Source organism: Dermacentor andersoni, chromosome 9, assembly GCF_023375885.2.
Source record: "Dermacentor andersoni chromosome 9, qqDerAnde1_hic_scaffold, whole genome shotgun sequence".
Classification (NCBI taxonomy): Eukaryota; Metazoa; Arthropoda; class Arachnida; order Ixodida; family Ixodidae; genus Dermacentor; species Dermacentor andersoni.
In genome coordinates, this window is record NC_092822.1 from 77,393,298 (window position 1) to 77,418,208 (window position 24,911).

At 44.5% G+C, this 24,911-nt stretch overlaps 1 long non-coding RNA gene across 1 annotated transcript in view; it reads left to right on the forward strand.

Moving 5' to 3' along the window:
- LOC129384104 (uncharacterized) overlaps positions 1–15,783 on the forward strand; it is a 32,436-nt gene extending 16,653 nt beyond the window's left edge. Inside the window, exons 2-4 of the long non-coding RNA XR_011890160.1 lie at positions 3,408–3,483; positions 12,017–12,213; positions 15,345–15,783. This is a non-coding gene — a long non-coding RNA (uncharacterized lncRNA). The remainder of the gene's footprint in view (positions 1–3,407; positions 3,484–12,016; positions 12,214–15,344) is intronic.
- The last annotated feature ends 9,128 nt before the right edge of the window (positions 15,784–24,911 follow it).

Sequence of the window (24,911 nt, forward strand, 5' to 3'; positions counted from 1 at the left end):
ACGCAGACTGAGCGGTGAAACATGACGCACGCAAAGCTGCGAGCGCTCGGGTAACCTAGACAGTGTCCCTAAAGGAGACCGCTTTCAAGATAACGCCCGCGCAACCGTGCGTGGCCTAAATACAACGCCTCCTCCATCCCCTACCCCGATGCCCTGCGCGCGACGGAACATGGCGCGCTTCCTACGCTTGCACACACGGGATTGAGCCGCCATCGTCGGCTCAGCGTCGCACGCTTTCACTCGCACACACATCGTACGGTGCACGAGGACGATGTCTCCATGCGAGAAACCCAGTAGGGATGCATCGCTAAGAAAACCAGTAGCGACTGCCAGGGGAGGTCAACCCAGCGCGCATCCACCCACCTTCCTCCTCCACGACGCTTCGCCTGGTTTCTCCAACCCACTTCGCTCAAGGTTGCCTACACATTTGTCTAGGTGGCCGTACTACTTCGTACTTTCCCCGGCGTGTGCTCTTCGTCACCTCCAGGCGCCTTCCTCGTTTGCTTCCTTCGTGGGCCCACACATATACCACCGATTTGAAGACAAGGCCAGTTACGTTCGCGCGTGAGAATTTTTTTTCCCGCTATGTTGCCTGCAGGCAATACTCTTCAATAAAGGTTAATTACCACACTGTCTAAAGGACACCATTTTAAAGTACTTTCCGGTCTGCCACCAAACTACAAAAGTATTTAGTCACTTTGAAAAGCACCGTAGCCCTCTTGACCCAAAACTCACGTAATGTAGCTCTTTCTGAATTTGTGTTGCGTTTTGTCACTAAGCACGTCATAGCAACACGTTATGGCTTTTCTTTTTCGCTGTTTGCAACACATTCATTCATTCTCCATGTACTCTACAGTAAAGTAGCATATTCCTTTGCCATGTTAATTTAGCCCGTCTTATATTTGTTGCAATAGTGCAATAGAAGTCGGTGGTAACTCCATTAGACAGGATACCAGTAAGCTATCGCAGGAGACGAAAGATCTGATCAAGAAGCCCCAATGTATGAAAGCCTCTTACCCTACAGCTAGAATAGAAGTGGCAGAACTTTCGAAGTTAATCAACAAGCGTAAGACAGCTGGCATAAGGAAGTATAATATGGATAGAATTGAACATGCTCTCAGGAACGGAGGAAGCCTAAAGGCAGTGAAGAAGAAACTAGGAATTGGCAAGAATCAGATGTATGCGTTAAGAAACAAAGCCGGCAATATCATCACTAATACGGATGAGATAGTTCAAGTGGCTGAGGCGTTCTATAGAGATTTATACAGTACCAGTGGCACCCACGACGATAATGGAAGAGAGAATAGCCTAGAGGAATTCCAAATAACACAGGTAACACCGGAAGAAGTAAAGAAAGCCTTGGGAGCTATGAAAAGGGGAAAGGCAGCTGGGGAGGATCAGGTAACAGCAGATTTGTTGAAGGATGGTGGCCATATTGTTCTAGAGAAACTGGCCACCCTGTATACGCAATGCCTCATGACTTTGAGCGTACCGGAATCTTGGAAGAACGCTAACATAATCCTAATCCGTAAGAAAGGGGACGCCAAAGACTTGAAAAATTATAGACCGATCAGTTTACTGTCCGTTGCCTACAAAGTATTTACTAAGGTAATTGCAAATAAATCAGGAACACCTTAGGCTTCCGTCAACCAAAGGACCAGGTAAGATTCCGTAAAGGCTACTCAACAATAGACCATATTCACACTATCAATCAGGTGATAGAAAATGTTCGGAATATAACCAACCTTAATATATAGCTTTCATTTATTACGAGAAAGCGTTTGATTCAGTCGAAACCTCAGCGGTCATGGAAGCATTGCGTAATCAGGGTGTAGACGAGCTGTGTGTAAACATACTGAAAGATATCTATAGCGGCTCCACAGCCAGCGTAGTCCTCCATAAAGAAAGCAACAAAATCCCAATAAAGAAAGGCGTCAGGCAGGGAGATACGATATCTCCGATGCTATTCACAGCGTGTTTACAGGAGGTATTCAGAGACCTGGATTGGGAAGAATTGGGGATAAGAGTTAATGGAGAACACCTTAGTAACTTGCGATTCGCCGATGGTATTGCCTTGCTTAGTAACTCAGGGGACCAACTGCAATGCATGCTCATTGACCTGGAGAGGCAAAGCCGAAGGGTGGGTCTAAAAATTAATCTGCAGAAAACTAAAGTAATGTTTAACAGTCTCGGAAGGGAACAGCAGTTTACAATAGGTAGTGAGGCACTGGAAGTGGTAAGGGAATACATATACTTAGGACAGGTAGTGACTGCGGATCCGGATCATGAGACTCAACTAATCAGAAGAATAAGAATGGGCTGGGGTGCGTTTGGCAGGCATTCTCAGATCATGAACAGTAGGTTGCCATTATCCCTCAAGAGAAAAGTTTATAACAGCTGTGTCTTACCAGTACTCACGTACAGGGCAGAAACCTGGAGGCTTACTGAAAGGGTTCTACTTAAATTGAGGACGACGCAACGAGCTATGGAAAGAAGAATGATTGGTATAACGTTAAGGGATAAGAAAAGAGCAGATTGGGTGAGGGAACAAACGCGAGTTAATGATATCTTAGTTGAAATCAAGAAAAAGAAATGGGCATGGGCAGGACACGTAATGAGGAGGGAAGATAACCGATGGTCATTAAGAGTTACGGAATGGATTCCAAGGGAAGGAATGCGTAGCAGAGGACGGCAGAAAGTTAGGTGAGCGGATGAGATTCAGCAGTTTGCAGGGACAACTTGGCCACAATTAGTACATGACCGGGGTAGTTGGAGAAGTATGGGACAGGCCTTTGCCCTGCAGTGGGCATAACCAGGCTGATGATGATGATGATGATGATACCTGCCGTGGTTGCTCAGTGGCTATGGTGTTGGGCTGCTGAGCACGAGGGCGCGGGATCGAATCCCGGCCACGGCGGCCGCATTTCGATGGGGGCGAAATGCGAAAACACCCGTGTACTTAGATATAGGTGCACGTTAAAGAACCCCAGGTGGTCGAAATTTCCGGAGTCCTCCACTACGGCGTGCCTCATAATCAGAAAGTGGCTTTGGCACGTAAAACCCAATAATTTAATTTATGATGATGATGATATTTGTTGGCTATTTTGGCTCGGTTTGTTTTTGCACTACGAGTTTTTGTACTGTGTCCTTGTATTGAGCCCGGGCCCGAATCCTCAAAGGGCTGTGCCAGCAAACGTAAAGAAAGAAGAACAACCAAGCTAATCATTGCGATATATATTATTAGGCATCATGACTATCAGGTCGAACGCTATGAATGAATTTCGATGCATATTCTCTGGTATTCACATATATCAAGTTCGCAGAAAAGACTTTAACACAGGTTTCCAAAGACCTTCCCTTGATTTCACAGCACATGTACTTGTATTTCCCTTTCTCTTTTTTCACAGAACCGTGCCATACTATGGGACAAGCGCTGGACGTGGAGCCTTTAACCGAGGAACAAAAAATATTACGTCAGCATAAGTACGTCGGACGACATTTCGAAAACATATCCACATACCAAGCGAGAATAATGCCTTGGGTAGAATTTTCAGAAATGGCCTATAGTTTAACTGAGTACGTGAATGTGAAGGACAAAAACTCTGAGAACTTTGAAGCTTATCAAACCATAAATTTCTTAGGTTTCTCGTCCCAAAAGACACACCGTAAGACACACCGTAGTGTTAGGGTAGAGAATTACGCCAGCCACATAAGTTCGTTTAAGGTGCTTTTTAGAGACGTTTTTTTTACACATTTGGTTCCACCATCTTCACAACCCTAAAGCTGTGGCGTTCTGTATATCCAGCCTGCATTTCTAGTCTTGCTTTCGTTTTCATCTGATCAATGTTTTGTTCATATACAAGGGCACCTATTTCATCTGCACATGTTAGCTGGTATTGTCGTGACGTTATTGATACTAAAATAAGTGTTTCCCTTCACGCAATTAGATATTATTCTCAGTGGTGGGAAATGGCGCATATTTATTGGACATCCTTGTAAATGTAGCACGCTCTGCCTATTGAAAGAAAATAGTGGTGGTGAAACGTTCTGAAATATTTTGTACTTCAACTGGATACGTCGAAGACTAATTGAAGCTATGCTTTATTAAAGTGGTCTGAAATGCGTGTCCATAAACAAATTAAAACTGGGCTTCTTTGCATTGTATGCAGAATTGCGGTGTAATGAATAGTATTTTTTCAATGCACCGAGAAGATCACAACTTTCATGTAGTTTAAATTTTATGCTTGTGCAGTACTCCTTTTGGAGTGGAGGGAGAAAATCAATAATCAAATAAGGATGCACAGGTGTGCGACATCCACGTAGGGTCGTCACAAGTACGGTACTTCAAGCACTTTACGGAGGCTATATATGTATGTATGTATGTATGTATGTATGTATGCATGTATGCATGTATGCATGTATGCATGCATGCATGCATGTATGCATGTATGCATGTATGCATGTATGCATGTATGCATGTATGCATGTATGCATGTATGCATGTATGCATGCATGCATGCATGCATGCATGTATGTATGTATGTATGTATGTATGTATGTATGTATGTATGTATGTATGCATGCATGCATGCATGTATGTATGTATGTATGTATGTATGTATGTATGCAAGAGTTCTTCCGCCTATCTGGGTGTCAGTGGGTAGCGGGTGGTGAAACGAGTTGCACATTGAGTTGCTGTTCTGAGGGAACAGGCTTCGAAAACAACAGTCGGGCCAACTTGCTTCCCTGATGTACTAATAGGTGCCACTCTTCCGCAAATACTTTTCACGCTGACACGGGTGTTATGATTGGGGGTTCAATCCCATCGCTCGTGATCCGTTGTCAAGATTGGAGTCGGGCATGAATTAGAAGGTAGCTGGCCCATGCCGTCGTCCAACTTATCCACGCTGAGGACGTTGATGAAGTGAAGGACTGCTTCTTATCGAGAACGAGGACTATGGGTTTATTTACAGCATTTATATCAGTCTAACATGACTGTTTGAGAGAGAGTGTCCTGAGCAGCCGCACAACAGCGGTTTTTAAACACTCGGTCCTCCCCCGATACCCAGGTGACGGAAACGACCGTCCAAGCACCGTAGGCGAGTTGACCAGGCACCGTAGAGGAGACGAAGCTCCATAGGGGAGACGACGTGGCACCGTAGGCGAGTTGACCAGGCAGGATCTGTGGGACTGGAGACTTCTCAGCAAACCGGTCGGCTAGGCGCTTGACCAGGGCCCGCTCGCTGATGCCCATGAAGACGGCCGCGGTTAAGGACTGGCGTTGCGCGCTTGGAGCATCCATCAGTGACCTTAGCAGGCGCCAAGCTCGAGGACCATCCGGATTGCGACTGATGGTGGAGCAGAGGCTCTCCCAGCTTTGCCGTCTGCGTCGTCGGGCGTGGCGGCGGCAGACAGCATCCGCGCGGCGGTAGGCCGTCCATTGTTCCGGAAGCATGCTGCGCCGGGCCCTGCGTTCCACACGGCGCCGAGCAGCTCGCAGTTCTAAATGGCGTATATCCGGAAGTGGTTTGCCCTCTGGGACAGTAGAGCGTATGGTAGCGGCATTGGCGCACTCCACGATCATCTGCAACAGATCCCCGTCGTTGTCCGCCTGCCGGAAGAACTCACGGAAGGCCTTCCAGTTGACTGTGAGGCACTCTCTCCTCCTGGGGGATTTGCCTCGTAAAGGAGCCAGGAGCAGGGGCAGATGGTCGGAACCCCAGGTGTCAGGGGGTCAGTCTAACATGACTGCTTGAGAGAGAGTGTCCTGAGCAGCCGCACAACAGCGGTTTTTAAACACTCGGTCCTCCCCCGATACCTAGGTGACGGAAACGGCCGTCCAAGCACCGCAGGCGAGTTGACCAGGCACCGTAGAGGAGACGAAGCTCCATAGGGGAGACGACGAGGCACCGTAGGCGAGTTGACCAGGCACCGTAGGGGAGACGACCCGAGCTGCAGCGCGCCCGCCGGCTGCCCATTCTTTGGCGTCCAGGTCGGCGTCCGCGGGCTCAGTAACAATAGTTGGTCCGCCAAGCCCGTTTAGTCACAATGGCGACTTCGTCAAAGTAGGCTCCAGCGACGGAGAGTCGAGGACGCACGTATTGTTCTTCACACACAGTCGACTTAGTCACGCCGTGGCTAGAGGTGTGCGGCGACGCTCCAGGAAAGTTGTCGCCACAGTCGCAACTGGCCGGCAAAACTTGCACTGCAGCTGGCCGTTCTTAACACGGGTCACTGTAGATGCGGGGCTTGGTAGGTTCCGCTATTAAATGAAACTCTATTACGTCGACTTGGAACACAGGGTATGTTCCGCTCGGTCTGCGCTAGTCTTCACTTAACCTCTTTCACGCCAACTTGGATCACTGGGTACACGCCACCAGGTGTGTTCCGCTCTTTAACAAACGTATTTGATGCCAACTTTGGGTAACTGCTGGGAATGTGCCGCTCTACAATGACAAAAAGGATCCCTTCGATTACTTCGGTGCTGAGCGGAATGAGATCCACGTCACAAGTGTTCCTTAAGAACACCATCTAGATGCTTTAGCAGGCTGCGCCACAAATTTACTTCGTAGGTGCCGCTTTTGAATGAGCATCTTTGACGCCAACGTTTCAGAGCTGCGCCATGACTGCACTGGCTATGTGCAGCTCTTCGATGAGCTCTCGTCAACTTGGGTCACTGAATATGTGCTACAGGGCACATATTCAGTGCAAGCGAGTCAACATTTCTAACCTTTCACAGGCACCGGCGCGCCACGCTCTTTGTCACGGATGCCACGCACGAACATATTGGAAGCGCCACTAGATGGCGCAGCTTGTCCACAAAGAAGTCCAGATAAGCAGGATAGGCTTAGAGTAATGGCGAAAAAATAAGAAGGGAAGAAATTGATACGAACTGATCAGTTACAGGCATAGGTAGCGATACAAGGTGGATAGGTAAGTTTTGTTGAAAACAAGATTATGGGGATGTGTACAAAAATGCTAGAAGAAAAAGGTCGTGTAGTATGCCGGAATAAATGAAGCCGGTTGGTGAATTTTTTTCACCGCCCCGTTTCAAAGGACACGCTAATAAATCATCATCATTATAAGTATGCTACGATCATGATCATCCTCACCGAAGCCCGGTTACCGCATAACCAGTTTCTGAACAATCGCACGCACCAGCGCACCACGTATTTAGGAGACCACGCGCAGGCATGGCGGTGGCGGCGATAGACTGGGAGCGCTTAGGGGAGCGCGAACGAGGATTACGACTTCAGTACACGCCTCATACATACCTCGTTTCAAAGATTGCAACACGCTCTGTCGCTATAGTGGTTCAATGATAATGTTTTACCGTCGTCAGTCGTCGTGGCATTGATTCTGTCGAATTTTATTGCTACTATTGCTATTGGTTTTCTTGGCTAATTTCACCCATTTTGCGGTGTCAGTCAGTGCCGTTATATCCGCGCGTGACCCATTTCCAACAAATTTGAGTCACTAGGTAAAGCATGGTCAAAGGGGTAGATTACCAACCTACTGTGCGGGAAAAACCAGGTTCAAAACCACCTATCGGACCTGCCATGGTCACTGGGGATGTAACTGTGGGCAGGTGGTGCCTTTCAATGAACCTCTTTACGCCGACTTTGGTGAAAAGGTGTGGCCACTCCGTATGTGCCGATTTTCAGTAGGCCTTGTTGATGTCATTTTGGTTCAGTAGGCAAGTGTTACTGGGTAAGTGCCTCCTTTGATAACAATCAATATGTATACATACGATTACCAATTACCCAAAAGCATGGAATTGTTTGCAAATGGAATTAAAATCGCCCATCATCTCTAAAAGATAGGTCCGCCAGCATTTTTTGTAAAGTTTAGCATAGAACAGACGATTTTAAACCGCAAAACCTTCTTTAATGAAAATTACGCTACTTGTGATTACTGCGCATATGCTACCTGGAATATGTACAAACCATATCTTCTTTTAGGTTGGAAGGCTCTTGAACCTTTGCTTGTTCTCGATCAAAAATTGTGATTATAAAGCAGCGCAATCACATGGACCCTTGCCTCAGGGCTTGAAACTGGGGCCAAGCCACTGTGCACAGCGCACATATAGGGCCAACCCCACCATGAGAAAACTAGGAGCATTGGTCTGCTTAAATTCTTTAAAACCACTGCCTACGGGATCAACCTATAATTTGAGAAAGCAAATAAACACAAGGAAGACTCATGTTTTTAGCCTGCACGTATCCACCAGAATAGCCCAAACATTTAGACTGCGCTAACTCTCCAGGATTTCCCTACGAAAAAAGCCAGAAACACAGCCAGCAAGCACAGATAGCAACGGGTAATTAGCAGAAGGAAGTACTTGCAATATGTCTTGATAGCCTTTTTCTAAACTATTGTAGACCGCTTACATTTCAGCTTGAGGAACGCTTCATCGAAAATCACTGAACCGTCAAGTGCTTTAAAAGTATCCGCGGCTGGCAACAACACACGATTTTTACCATGTATATTTATAAGAATCGTTGACGAGGAAAAATGCGGAGCATTTCAGCAACCTACGGTTTGCAGAAAACCTTGTGCCTGTTCAGCACTTGTATATATCCACTCGTAAAAAGTAATCCCTAGAACTTCGCTGAAAAAGGGCAAGAGTAGATTGGAAGATTCATATGCGGAAGGTTATGGTTATGTCCAGCTGCAAGGCACAAGAACAAGAATTTACGATTGGCTGTTAATCCCAATAATCTGCGCAAAATTTCGTCTATTTAGGCCAATTAGTCACAGGTGTTCCTGATCATGAGAAGAAAATTCAAATAGCAATGAAAGTGAGGGGGAGCGCATAGGGTAGGTATTGCCGAGTCATGACGGTTGCTTGCCGCTGTCTTTGAAAAAAAAACAGCACAAGCAGTACACTTTAATGGCACTAACAGGCGGGGCAGAAACTTGGAAGTTACCAACTGCGCTCGACGAAATATCAAGGAATCTGTAACTTTTGACGGAATAAAAAACAATACATAAAAAAACAAAATCATTAGCAATTCCACTCTGTGAAGGTGGATGTCCCGCGAAGCTGTGTAGCACTCGACAAAGAGGTGACACAGAATTGTGAACAAAAGTACGAACATACTTGTTGTCTTGATCGGTAGTCAAGGCTACGAAACATTCGAAGGCAGATAGCTTTTTATACATCCGGATTCATTCGTGGTAGACATTCGTTATGTAGATTCGTATTTTTTTTATTTTGGTGATATATTGAGCCAAAAATTTGACACCAGTGGGGCAGTGCTGTCAGCCCCTTCGCAGGGGGAGGGGCAGCATGAGAACGCTGGCGTAATGAGCGGCAACAGAGCCAGCTGTGGAAGAAGGCGACGACGAACGCGCGAACAGTGGCACGAGCCATTGCTGATGATGATATAGTTTTTTGATCGCACGGTTTTGTTTAAGAACACGAAAATAACCCTAGTCACAAGCAGCTTCGCTGCAACACAAAAGTGATTGGAAGGCTTCCTGGAGTAGCAGGTACACTAGGCTGCTATAACTTACAGCTATTCCAAAATTTCAAAGCGATATCCTTAGGTGCCTATGTTGGCGGCGACCTCAGCCAAACTGCAACTCGCTTAAAACACGTTGTCTGGCTAGTTGGTTTGATTCCATGATAGAGGGTGTAAGCGCGACTGAATGAGAACGTAGATACGTAAACAGATACACAGAGACAGCGCTGCCTTGGAGCCACGGCTTCTTCACTGTCCTGGCTTACTAAAGGTGTGCCTGGTGCGTGCCTGATTGAACACGTTACGTGGCCACAGAGACGCACTTGTGTCACGGCTCGCTTGTTCGTCGTCTTCTTCCACTCCTGGCTCCGACGCCGCTCCATCATGTCACTATTCCCGCATTACCCCTCGCGCTCGCGCCACTGTTCGCGTGTTCGCCGTCTTCTTCCATCGCTGGTTCCGTTGCCACTTCATCATACGAGCGTTCCCATACTGCCCCTCCCGCAGCGAAGACCCCCACGGCACTGCCCTACCAGTAGGTGAGAATAGGAGAGAAAAATGCAGCTGCTGAGGTCATGTTATGCATAGATAAGATAATGACTGGTCCAATAATATCTAAAGAACTGAATGTGAGAGGCAGTATATTGATTCATTACTTGAAGATCTTATGAGATAAATACATAATATAGTACAATCATATCAGTAATATTTAAACGTACATCGCGGAATAAAACGACAACCTCTCCAACAGATGTTTTCGCGGGAAATGCGTACGTCTCACTTTGAGCAGAAAATATTTATTCCTAAAGTAATAGTAGGAAATTCGTCTTCATAAACCCCAAAACTCCTGAAACTCACGTATTTTTTTTTTTTTTTGTCCTGGGAAGCACTGTTGTACAGGAAGATACCAGCCGTGGTTGCTCAGTGGCTATGGTGTTGGGCTGCTGAGCGCGAGGTCGCGAGATCGAATCCCGGCCACGGCGGCCGCATTTCGATGGGGGCGAAATGCGAAAACAGCCGTGTACTTAGATTTAGGTGCACGTTAAAGAACCCCTAGGTGGTCGAAATTTCCGGAGTGCTCCACTACGGCGTGCCTCATAATCAGAAAGTGGTTTGGCACTTAAAACCCCATAATTTAGTTTTTTTTTGTATAAGAAGACATGTTCTTCTTCACCTTTATTTGCGTGGTCGATAGAGGGATTCAACCAAGTTCCCCCGGAAGAGACTCCCAATACTCTACCCTTTAGAACACGTTCACACGCATACCTCTGTCTTGCCAACGCCAACTAGCATTTTAAACGACCGCAGGGTGCCTTCGCGTCACATAGCCATTACTTAATTATAAAAAGGGACATCCTAAGCACGCGCACTAAAGAACGCATAACTGTCACGTGTGGTAAACAGTCCACCCAAATTCCCCTTTGCATGCGTCTCAGCAAATAGAAAAGTGATTCTAAAAAAATGACACCACCTTCGGGGTCAGCTACGTTATAACGGAACAGATATTAGCGTTTATTCACCGGAGGGCTATAAATTAGTACTCAAGCCATTGAAGTCGCAATCATGCTGTACTCGTCAACTCGCTGCTCTCACACCCTTGAGTCAGAAGCACGCACTAATTCTCGATTTGCGATAACATGTTTGTCCATATGATCGGGCTTCGTGAAACACCATGCTAATGCTGGAGAGCCTGCAACGTACAATGTGCTCACAAAACATCAATCTCCAAAGTGCCTTGAATTCACACAATTTTCCTAATGAAACGTATTTTTCATTTGAAGTTCAGTTGATTTTAGGGCATTCTATCGAATGCGCTTGACCACGTGTGTACCAAAAATATATATATCACGGGTGAGGCAACCGTCCCTTCTCGACAAATGCACGATGTGAATGCCTGCACTTGCGTCTTCAGCTAATTTCATTTCAGTGTGGAAATTGCTAGCAAAGTTCAGTCCCTAACATGCGATGCCACTAGACGATTTCAATAAAATGAGTGAAACTGAGTTATTCTCGTAAGTAAATGAACAACTATGTTGTTTGAAGTACACATTCACGCCGTGATGCATCTCAAGGGGACGCAGTTGACTAGTCGAAAATCCCGCACTTGATTCGAACTAACTTTTAGAAGCGGGTGGTAGGCACAGATAAAAAAAAATACATGTCATTCCAGAGGAAAGTATCAAAGTATTGATCGAGTGAAAAAGCACGCCAGCCCTAGTGACCTCTAGTTAAGCACGAAAAAAGCTTTGCACCCTTTGGGTGATATGTTTCCAGACAATAATTGTTGTCTGTCTTGCTTATACTTTCTTTGAAAACCGTGCGTTAACTACTTTTCAGTCACAAGGTTTATCATGAAACCCATGCCGTTCGTGGCATGGAAGTGCCCCACACACAGTGGTAAAAAAGTAAAGGTAGGCAACGTAGATGACAATGATTGTTCAGGGGAAGATAAGCCCCGAAGGGTGAAAACGTACAGTGAACCTCAAATTATTTTACCGTTGTAGTAATCTGCTGTTCAGTCTTTCAACTTGGCATCCATGTTGTTTCAGCGAACTATGGACGACAATTTCGGAGCTATTAGGCCAGTACGGAGTCTACACATACGAGGAGATTCACGAAATTGTTGCCATCTTGGAGGATGTAGGCATCAGGAACATCAAAGCCTTCGCCGTGCTTGAGCAGAAGGACCTTGAAGCGAAGAACATGAAACCGGCTGTCATACATATTCTGATGAAAAAGGCTGAAGGTGAGAAACACAAACTATTACGGCTTTCTTCGACTGCGTTACCGAAGCATAACAAAGCAATCAGTTCTGCGAAGATGAAGCACTGGAACATAGACAATACTCAGCAAGTGTCATTCAGCTTGCTGATTTCACTGCCAATTTCGCTACTATGACAGGCTGCTCATGCTTGGTTATTCAGATATTTAAAGGTAGGACGGTGGTGCACGTTGTATATTATATATATGCGTTTTCTCCACCCAATTCATCTCTTGTTATTGCTATTCCAGCATCTGATTTTTCGCTAGCACAACAAGGTTATCCCATTATTCCCGAAAAAAAAACATACGAGTGGGATAGAGACGCAAACAATGATGTAATAAAACTCACGAAGCGAAATAATTCCAAATAAGTCACAGTTTCGAACGCAAGGCGAAGTATCCATTGCGGTAGAAAATTAGTCGACTGCTATACTAAAGAAGGATAGTACTTTTATATGTCGTATAAAGTAGTAAGAATAGGCATACGAAGTAAATTAACACGCATGGTGTCAGGCGCGCTCTGGCAAACACAAACATATCTCACCTGATGACCGCGGAAAGAAACTATCAAAACACTAGAGCGAGTAAGGGCGGCACCAGAAGCCAGCCCATTGACCTTCCTTCAGCTCTCGTATCAACGCGAACGTAAAGTCGAAAGCGCAGCACATACGAAGCTACTGGCACTGCGCGCACTTTGCAAACATGGCAGATAGCTTCGAAGACGAGGACCGTGCGGGCGCCCACTTAGCTATCGTGGCAGATCGCTTTCAAGGTCCGCACCCGCGCCGCCCCGCCGTAAGAAGCAGCCGCCTGAGAAGAACGGCCCCCACACAACCTCCATCATCGCCCCCTCGTGCCTGGCTCGTGACATCAGAGGGCACGCTCCCGCCCGGCCTTTCTCGCTCGCGCACGAGAAATTGAGGCGCATTCGCTGGTTCACCATCGCACGTTCCAACTTTCGCCGAAATATAACGCACGGAAATGACTCGCCGCAGCAGCACAGTTTACTCAGTACCGATCACAGCTGAAGGAGGGCAAGCTCCGCTTTCAGCGCAGAGACGTCGATGTAGCTACAACGCACGGTGCTCATCTTGACTATATTGGTGAAAATTTTGTATAAATAAATACGAAATGCGTTTCATTCCCTCCGGCATATCAGCAATAATACATGATATTTTTATGATTGAAGAATTCGACCTACAGAATGGCGCATACCTAGTTACACAAATTGGCACTTACGAGGCGGAGTAAATAATGGCACGTAATCAGTGGCACAGTTGTTGAAAGGCACAAACTTAGGGGCACATAACCAAAGCTGGCATCTTACACTTTTATTAAAAGGTTCCACATACCTATGGGCACATACCCAGCGACCCAAGTTGTCATCAAGTTGGTTTGTAGAGGAGTGGTACATACACAGTGGTTCATCCCGAGCCACTCTGGTTGGAACCGAAGAAGATTGTTGAAGCGCGGTACGTTCTCAGGGGCACATGCTATCAAAGAGGTTGACTGAAGAGTGGTAGGACCCATTGTCACATACCGTGCGAGTAATGTAATTCCGACCGTGGGCCTCCAGCCACATTCCCTCGGCCAGCATCCCAATGCTCTACATATTTGACAGTTCACTACCAGGTGACGTATGTCAGCGGGAAAACTGGTAAAGACCCAGATGGGGATACGGGGACAGGGAGATAGTCGCCTGAATATACGTGAATTTCCCAAGAGATATTACTGGCATAAAACGTCCCTATTATATGAAGCCGAGAGCAGCAGAACAATTAAAAAAAACACGATGGCACCAATACGTGCGTGGACCGAGCAGCGTTGAGTTGTATTTCAGTCAATAAGTGGTGTAATAGAAATGTGAAAAGTTGGTGTCACCAATGTGAAGGGTTTGTGAATACGGCGGGTCGCAACATTGCTTCAATCCAGTCACACTGACGCCGACATTCATCCCGCAGTGAATTATGTAGGATTTTTTTCTAATGTTTATAAGCGATAACAAAACATTGTCGACAGTTTTGTGGTATATGTGCGTCACTGTGGGCTCACGCGCTGTTTGTACTTTCGTGTGACCACTTTGTAAAACGAGATGCTCGGAGAAGCATGGCGTACGATCAGCCAATCTGACACTTGCAAATTTATCAGAGCTAGAATCTTTCAATTAAGAGGAAGCCTTAGCTCGGGCCCAACTCCAACGCGGCGTATTAAACTACATGTAAAACGCGAAAACGTTTTTGTGAGATAACGCCTGGATCTATTTTAATAAAATTTGTTGCATTTGAGAGAAAAAGTTAAATTCTTGTGACTGTTGCAAGCGGAATTTCCATTTAGGGCTTTAAATTTGTTGCAAACATTCTAAAAAATGCAAAAGTTTCAAGAAAAATATAAGCACGCAGTTTGCAAACTCATAGCTCTGCATCAAGAACAGATATCGTGGTTCTGTGAACGGCATCCATTACATCATTGAAAGCGGGCAAATTCGATATGTAATTTTACATCTTACGTGAATATGTTACGTTGTTTACAAGGGTTCTGCAAAAGCTGTATTTCCATATTACAAAGTTTTTTTTTAGATTCCTGTATAACATATCAATTTTGTCTGCTTTAGATGTTCTATTAGATGCAATTCACAGAATTGCATTAGCATTTTTGGTTGGTGAGGTACAGAGTTGTAAACTTGTTAGTTTCGTTTTTTGAAAACTTTTAGATTTTGCCAATTTTTCATAAAAGTTCTACGACCTAAATAGAAAATTCGTAACGAGCAGTCACTAAATTTTAAGTTTTTCTTTTAAATGCAACAAACCTCATAAAATTTGGTGCAGTGGTTGCCAAGAAAAACGAATTCTCCTTTTACATGTATGTATATAGGAGCACCCGAGCTAAAGCTTCCTCTTAAGCCGACTGATTCTGATCCACAGAAGGGAAAGATAATTTGTCAGTATTCTGGCAAGTGGACAGCTAGTTTCCTTTCAGCGTTTAAAATGTAGATGCTAAATAGAGCTGTGTAAATTGAGGCAAAGCTACCAACTAGCCCACCAGTCTGTTCTCTTGAAGTAGTTGTGTAGTATACACGAACCAATGATAAATATAGCCTCTTTCTTTCTCTTACAGAAATGAAGAGGCTGGCTGCTCCTGTTCCTGTTTTTTCAGGATAAGAGGTTGTCATGTATCAAATGGAAGCATTCCTCAAGCATTCTGATTGTCGTGAGAAACATGCCCTGGGGGATATTCTGCTTCGTCCTTTTGGCTGCCAAGCATTATACACTTGCCACTTTGTCACCATGTATAACACAAAAGCTGTTTTGAAAATAATGGTGATCTGTAAAGATATGTTTACTCACCATTCGTAACAGGTACTGCGAAATAAGATTTTGCTGCACGGGGAATGGTACGCAACCTGTTGAATCTGTTCACCAGGCGCTTCTTCTTAACACTTCAAATCCCGGAATGACCTACTGTTCATTTTTATTTGAAAGTTTTTTGTAGAATGTGTCTTTCTTCTTTTTCTCAAATTGTGAACCAGTCATAACAATGCCTACATCGCCACTAATGTCCAATGCATGCATTGTGCACACTGACTATGCAAATTCAATTTAAATTCGCCTGCTCTTCTTCCTCGGAATGACGTGTAAAGCGCCTATATTAGCCGGTGTTTTTCCTCGGTATGAATTCAAGAATGCTATTGAGTTTATTGAAGTACGCCAAACGGCGTTGAAAACGCTGATACAATGATAATATTGGATGTTACTGCGCATTCTCGTTCTCTTTCCAGCCTTTCATCAACTTCATTGAACACTGCACAAAGCACATGGATATTCTAAAAGAGTGGATGGATAGTCTTATTTACGTCAAAGTTTTTAAAACTTAACTTCGTCGCCCGCACTTCTATATTGTCTATTTTAGGGAACTGATTTTCTCGTATTAGATGTTACAGAAACAAAATGCTTTAATGTGAAGACAAGCTCCAACAAAAATATACAAATAAGGAATGGCAGAGGACTAAGGCATTCTTCAATAGCGTTATACACACTTGGTAAAGGATGCAAGGGTCATCATGTGCATACTGGGAGCACACCAGACGAAAGAAAAATAAGCGCAAAATATAATGCGCTGTCTTCACAAGGTTGTCACTCATAAGCCTTCTTTAACATGGGAAAGGCAAACAACTCAGTTTTTCATTTGTGCTGAGCACTATCTCCTGCGGCTTTTACACTTTAAACTGCAGCAGAGTTTACCTATTCCTCTTGGATTGACGCATCTATGGAAAAATCAGTGCATCAGCATAACAAGTAATTTGATAACAAGACACATGCCATTGCCCCCCCCCCCAGATAATGTACAACAAACAAAGAGGTTTAAACTTATTTAATTAAGTTATAGGGTTTTACGTGCCGAAACCACTTTCTAATTATGAGGCACGCCGTAGTGGAGGACTCCGGAAATTTCGACCACCTGGGGTTCTTTAACGTGGGCCTAAATATCTAGGTACACGCGTGTTTTCGCATTTCGCCGTCACCAAAATGCGGCCACCGTGGCCGGGATTCGATCCTGCGACCTCGTGCTCAGCAGCCCAACACCATAGCCACTGAGCAACCACGGCGAGTAAACAAAGAGGTGCAGAAGAACTTTAACAATACCGAAAAGGTGTGAACTTCGTTTTTTTTTTCAAATTGTTCCAGTGACACCTTTTTATAAGGTAAGTCGTTTTTCTCTCTCTTCATGCACACCAACTGGCCCAAATATAGATGTAATTAGGGTACATAGCTTCAGCAATCTTCCTACCTCGTGTAATACAATGCTGATAACTCATTAGACAACAGTTACCCTCCAAAAGACTGGGATTGCAGGGTTTCCAATTTTGAAGTCCCTATATATTTTTCTAGGTTCTTATTTAATAATTAATTATAGGTTGAAAATGTCTGCTTATAGTCACATTCATTTTCCCATTTCTATTTTCCTGTAGGTGAAAGCTCGTGTTTGTTTACGCGTTTCGAGCGCTTCATTTTGTTTTAACTTTTCGATTATTAAATGCGTTTCTATATAGGAGGTTCAGTGAAACCGTGATCAATGGGACGAAATTCTCTACAATTTACTATGTAACAGATATCAGTGAAAAAAAGAACTATATCAGGCGCTAAAGCATCTGTAGCTGCCGAAAGGATTGATCGGCAGTTCCACTGGAGTATTCTTAGACACCCTATGTTGACGGTAGGCAAGCATCTGCTGCTGCTTCGTCCAGCATACTGTCATTCAGAAGGTCAGACCTCGTAAGTGATTCTTTCGCACACATTTTTTTTTAGTTAAGAGAATTAGGCAGTTAGGAGGACAAGGAAGAGGAGCTTAGTGTTGGCGCAATTAACCACAGTCTTGTGGGCATCATTAAGGAGCGTACAAGAGAAGTCGGTGGTAACTCCGTTAGACAGGATACCAGAAAGCTATCGCAGGAGACGAAAGATCTGATCAAGAAACGCCAATGTATGAAAGCCTCTAACCCTACAGCTCGAATAGAATTGGCAGCACTTTCGAAGTTAATCAACAAGCGTAAGACAGCTGACATTAGGAAGTATAACATGGATAGAATTGAACATGCTCTCAGGAACGGAGGAAGCCTAAAAGCATTGAAGAAGAAACTAGGAATTGGGGAGAATCAGATGTATGCGTTAAGAGACAAAGCCGGCAATATCATTACTAATAGGGATGAGATAGTTCAAGTGGCTGAGGAGTTCTATAGAGATTTATGCAGTACCAGTGGCACCCACGACGATAATGGAAGAGAGAATAGTCTAGAGGAATTCGAGATCCCACAGGTAACGCCAGAAGAAGTAAAGGCCTTGGGAGCTATGCAAAGGGGGAAGGCAGCTGGGGAGGATCAGGTAACTGCCGATTTGTTGAAGGATGGTGGGTAGATTCTTCTAGAGAAACTGGCCACCCTGTATACGCAATGCCCCATGACCTCGAGCGTACCGGAATCTTGAAAGAACGCTAACATAATCCTAATCCAAAAGAAAGGGGACGCCAAAGACTTGAAAAATTATAGACCAATCAGCTTACTGTCAGTTGCCTACAAACTATTTACTAAGATAATCGCAAATAGAATTAGGAACACCTTAGACTTCTGTCAAGCAAAGGACCAGGCAGAATTCCGTAAAGGCTACTCAACAATAGACCATATTCACACTATCAATCAGGTGATAGAGAAATGTGCGGAATATAGCCAACCCTTATATATAGCTTTCATTGATTACGAGAAACCGTTTGATTCTGTCGAAACCTCAGCAGTCACGGAGGCATCACGAAATTAGGGTGTAGACGAGCCGTATGTAAAAATACTGAAAAATATCTATAGCGCCTCCACAGCCACCGTAGTCCTTCATAAAGAAAGCAACAAAATCCCAGTAAAGAAAGGCGTCAGACAGGGAGATACGATCTCTCCAATGCTATTCACAGCGTGTTTACACGAGGTATTCAGAGACCTGGATTGGGAAGAATTGGGGATAAAAGTTAATGGAGAACACATTAGTAACTTGCGATTCGATGATGATATTGCCGTGCTTAGTAACTCAGAGGACCAATTGCAATGCATGCGCACTGACCTGGAGAGGCAAAGCAGAAGAGTGGGTCTAAAAATGTATCTGCAATAAACTAAAGTAATGTTTAACAGTCTCGGAAGAGAACAGCAATTTACAATAGGTAGCGAGGCACTGGAAGTGGTAAGAAAATACATCTACTTAGGTAGTGACGGCGGATCCGGATCATGAGACGGAAATAATCAGAAGAATAAGAATGGGCTGGGGTGCGTTTGGCAGGCATTCTCAGATCATGAACAGCAGGTTGCCATTATCCCTCAAGAGAAAAGTGTATAATAGCTGTGTCTTAGCAGTTATCACCAACAGGGCCGAAACCTGAAGGCTTACGAAAAGGGTTCTACTTAAATTGAGGCCGACGCAACGAGCTATGGAAAGAATGATGGGTGTAACGCTAAGGGATAAGAAAAGAGCAGATTGGGTGAGGGAACAAACGCAAGTTAATGACTTCTTATTTGAAATCAAGAAAGAGAAATAGGCATGGCGCAGGACATGTGATGAGGAGGGAAGATAACCGATGGTCATTTAGGGTTACGGACTGGATTCCAAGGGAAGGGAAGCGTAGCAGGGGGCGGCAGAAAGTTATGTGGGCGGATGAGATTAGAAGTTTGCAGGGACGACATGGCCACAATCAGTAGATGACCGGGGTTGTTGGAGAAGTATGGGAGAGGCCTTTGCCCTGCAGCGGGTGTAACCAGGCTGATGATGGTGATGATGAATTAGACAGTTTGTTGTTAGGCGATCTTGTGCGCTTAAGAACTTGAATGTTCATATCCACATATCGATTTCCTAGAGAGTCTAAATCACAATGGCATTCACGATGAACGTCGCGTGAAGTCGAAGACCTTGCTAAATCAAAACTTTTGGATACAAGATGTGTCTGACACTCAAGTGACTTTGTAAATAAGGCGGCCAAATTAAGTACGCTGTTTGTTATTTTCTGAGACATACCAGACAATTGCGTGGATATTACTGTATCCAAAGAGTCAGATACGTTTAGTAGAATATTTTATAATGTTTTTTTCATCGCTTTTTCGGACACTGTTGCAATTGCCTTGGAAATAGACGAGTTCATGTCAAGTAACTGAGGGGCTGTTACACCAACAGAACCCTGCTTCCTGCTCTGAACTTCTGCAAGAGCTCCTCGACTAGAGTGCCGCCTCCCCTCAATAATATCGATTAGCTGGATCTCTTCGAGCTTGTAGAACAGTTGGCGTAGTCAGCAGCATGAATTACATTCTACAAACATCATGACTGAGCCTGAGACATGAAATCGTTGGCAAATATTGCCTTCCCCGCATCAGCGGCAACGAGCACTTGATTTACAGCCGTTAGCGCTGTGTCCGTACCGCCGTGCGAGTATGCGAACATGCTTTTCAATCCACCATTTTTTATACATCTTCGCAATCTCTTTTTCTTCCTCAAGACTTCTCTATATGTACCTTGTACCACCCCTATGCAACTTCTACATGGCATGCCACTTGGAGCAATAATATGCAACTGCAATGCAAAGGGCGCCCGTCTGCATCGCAAAGCAAGTGGCACATTACGATGCTAATGATCATGATTATCATCATTTACTTGCATCTCCGCTTTGAAGCGCGCTGGTGACATAGTCACCTAGCCAGCTTGATATGATCAGGCGCACAATATATCAAATATATATATATATATATATATATATATATATATATATTAATATATATATATATATATATATATATATGTATGTATGTATGTATATATATATATATATATATATATATATATATATATATATATATATATATATGTTATTTCGCATTTTTTTGTATACACCTTCCTCAACTTCATTTTGTTCCTTAAACCTCATCTGTCTTGTACCGCTACTTGGGCATCTGCTACATGACGTTCTACGTGGTGTAATACAGTAAACTCTCAGTTGTACGAACGTCGGTTTACGGAATATTTCAGAATATCGAATTTTTTAAAAATCCCCGGCAGTTTTCTTATAGATTCTATGCAAAAATGTTTCACTTAAACGAATTTCGGAACAGTCAATATTTCAGTTTAACGAACTCGCTCAGAGGACCAAGGCTTGCACTGCACTGCAGTGCAGGCGCAACCGATGCCCGCCCTCATCAAACGGCTGCTCCAGCGGCAATGTAACGTCGTTGGTGCTACAGCGCCCCTGGGGCAAAGCGGCCGCGCGGAAAACGAACGGCAACGAGACATGGCCTCCGAGATCGCCCGCACAAAACGAGCAAGCATGTAATCTCGGAGGCCACCAACAAAGTAACATCGCTGGTGCTTACAACCCCGCCAAAGCAAAGCGGCGATCTCTCATACCACAAACCATATGGTGCGTTTTTTTCCGACCGGCTAGTTGTTCCATGGTCGTCGTCTCTTTCTTTCCAGTCTCGTCGGTTCCGCGTGTGCACACAAACGACCCACGTGGTGTGTTTTTCATTGATATGTGCAAATTCCATTTCACACATTTTTAACACTATGGATGCCATATCTCTTACTCCACGAATTGCACTTCAAACTTCTGACTCTGTATGCCATGTCTTATGTTGGTCTAGTGAATATTCAGTTTAGTGAACTTTCAGTTAAGTGAACTATCTTTTTTCGGTCCCTTCAAGTTCACTCAAGTGAGAGTTCACTGTAATAAGAAACTGAAATGCCAAATATGCACGCATAAACGCTACTCGGCGCGCATGTCACATCGCGTGTCTCCTCGCGCGCTAGGACGTGTTTGTAGGGAATTTTCCCGCTGCCTGCTAGCAAGCGCTGACGGGGCTGAGAAAAGTGTCATTTCAAAATTCTTGCAGTGCATTTGGACACACATGAGAAACAAATACAGACATCCTATACAGTCCAATCAAAGTTCAAAATTCGGGCAATCAAACACCAGTGTCCAGACGCGAAATGCATTCAGGAATGGGATCAAAGGCTGCAAACACACCACAGCACTTTACCCCCTCTCTTCTCGAAAAACAAACCTTGTTGAGTGAAGTGGCTCGGCATGTCTATCGATTATTCGGCTTCTCCATATAGAATAAAGTCCTAATAACTCATAATTTCACGCAATAAAGAAAAACAAAACGCTGGTGTCGTTGAGTGGTAGAGAAGCTGACTCCCACCGAGTGGGCCCGGGTTCGAACCTGGCGAGAACGAGGGATTCTCATTCCCAGCGATAGCGGCTACGGACACCGGTGGCGGATGTGGCGGTCGATGCCCTCGCCAACAGAAACGGCTTTTGGAATGATCCCATAACAGCTTGTGCTGTAAAACGTGAACTAAACCATGAACCCCAATCTCAAGAGGAAAAAAAGGTTGTTATGCCGCATGGCCTAAACACGTCAGCTCCATACATAGGTAGCAAACACACGATGAAAATATTGCAACCTAAGGCACGAGCTGTGCCTGTGCAATGCCTGCAGGATATACATAAGGAGAGCTACTAGGAACGCATTGCAAGTTTCAGTTCGGCTAAATGTGGACAACTGCCACCTCTACCAGTTGTTAACTTTACGTTGTACTTCTGCAACTTCCGCTGACAAGTGAAGATTAGTATTGCGTTATTGAGAGAGGGGTACAAATAAGTACTCGAAGTCTTACATCCGCTGAGAACCTGAGAAGTGTGTTGGCACCGTACATCATACACCGAGCGAAAACCTTGAACTCTTCTCAAAGTTTATTGTTGCACCACAAGCTAGAGCAAAACTGTTGCGGTATGGCAAGGGCAGTCTGTATACTTTTCGTGTCAGCACAGAAGAAGGCCATTTCATCTGCATAGGCAAGTACCCGGGCTTCATTGCATAACAATTGGAACCCGCTGAAGGTAGTAAACTTCAGCATTCGGGCGAAAAGTGGTTCCAAGTACAAAGCCAATAATGGAGGGGACAAGGGACAACCTTGCTTTAACGATGCCCTGAGTTAGATTCGGATTGACAACCGTTACCTATTAGCCTTGATGTGCCATTAGCATAACAGATAGTGATGCCTTTAAAAGAAGAGACCCAATGTTTATGCGCTCTAACACACGTAACAAGAAGTAGTGACTAACTTTATCAAATGCTTTTTGCAAAATTAACTTAAACTATAGCGACCTGACCTACACCCTCTGCTACACATTCGAGCGCCGACCACGCCACATGGATATCTCTTTGGATTGATATTCCTGTAATGCCACATGTTTAATGGTCTCCCGCCAATGATAGAATTACGTCTTGAAAGCGACTAGCTAATATCTTCGCATGTATTTTATAAGCCACGTTGTAAAGTTATGTGGGGCGATATCCTTCGACTTTCTGCAATTTACTTGTATCACTGCTTTTTGGGATGGGTACTATGTGCCCTTGATAGAGCGTGGCGGCTATGTATCGAATACTGTAAGCTTCTTCATACACTTTAAGGAGAAAGGAAGCCGATATGGTGCACACGCACTGATAAAAATTAGCAAAGAAGCCATCAGGCGCAGGAGTTTTGCCTTTAGCTAGCGAAGTAATGGTTGTTTGAACTTCTGTGATACGTATGTCTCTATGAACATATCAGGTTCTTCTTGACTGAGCAGTGGCAGCAATGAAAAAAAAAATTTGTTACAGCTTCACTATTATTTATTTTATGACATTGAAAGATATTTCGTAATCATCCGGGAACGCTTTCATTATTCTCGCCTGGTCATTAAAAAACGCTACGGTATACTCTTATCTCCAGCACTTGCTTCGGCAGGGCATGCCGCCGCTCATCACCACTCAAACGACTACAAAGCTCTTTCTCACAATAGCGACGAACACGTGCGCAGTATAGTGCACCTCTGTATCTCTCACTGTCTATTGTTTGTATTTGTGCCGTAATGTCTTAATGGTCATTAATGTACTTGCCAGGATGCAGGCACTGAAGTTCATGTAGCTGATGCAGCAACTTGCACAACTCTATATTATTTTTCTGAAAATACAATATGGAAACTTCTTCAATAGCTATCTTTTTAACTTGCTTGAGTATCTCCCCCTGCGCAAAGAAAGATAAATAACTGCAACTTGATACTCGGATAACAATTCTCGGGACACGCTTGAGAAAAAGGTTTTCGCTAGAGTAACAGGTTATGATTTCCCATAAGTTCCAACTCATCAGACTCCAAACAATGATCACTGAAAAACACAGGGTACACATTGTACCAGTATATTCATGGGAGGACAGGTAATGATACATAATCCGATCGAGTCTTGCATGAGATGTACCTAGAAAGTGTGTGTAGCTAAATGGGTTGCTTCATGTTCTTGAGCTAAAGACCCACACTTGCAGTAATGCAACCAACTTGTGCAAAAACGACATACTCTATGAGCAAAACACCCGCGCTTGCACAATATGCATGATATGAATGTGTTACGTGTGCAAGTCATATATACGCGACACAGACAGATACGCAGTCAATGAGTTTGTAGGAAGTGATGAAGGGTTATTTGTGTCTTATCACATGTAATAACCTGTCGACGTGGATGGACAAGATGTTAAAGCGCGATAACGACCTATATTGGTCGGAGAAATCCTGATAAGGTTGTTAACTACTGATAAGGGTTCATAAGTGTCGGAGCAAGCCTGATAAGCTTTAGGGTCCAATCGCATACGATAAGGTAGATAAGCGCAGATAAAGCTTGCAAGGGCGAGATCTTTAAATCATTAGGTTTTACGTGTCAACACTACTTTCTGATTATGAGGCACACAATAGTTAACGACTCCAGAAATTTTGAACACCTGGGGTTCTTTAACGTGCACCTAAATCTAAGTACACGGGTGTTTTCGCATTTCGCGCCCATCGAAATGCGACCGCCGTGCCCGGGATTCGATCACGTGACCTCGTCCTCAGCAGCGCAACACCATAGCCGCTGAGCAACCACGGCGGGTGTAAGGGCGGAATCACGTCCGATAAAGTTTATAACCCCTGATAACCCCGGATCGAGTTTCATGAGCTTGATAACTTGCCATAAGGGTTTACAAGGGTCGGATCATGCCTGGTAAGTTTGACAACGCCCGATGAGGGTTGATAGGGTCAGATCAAGCCCGCTAAGGTTCATAACGACTGATGAGGACTTACCGATTAATATGTACA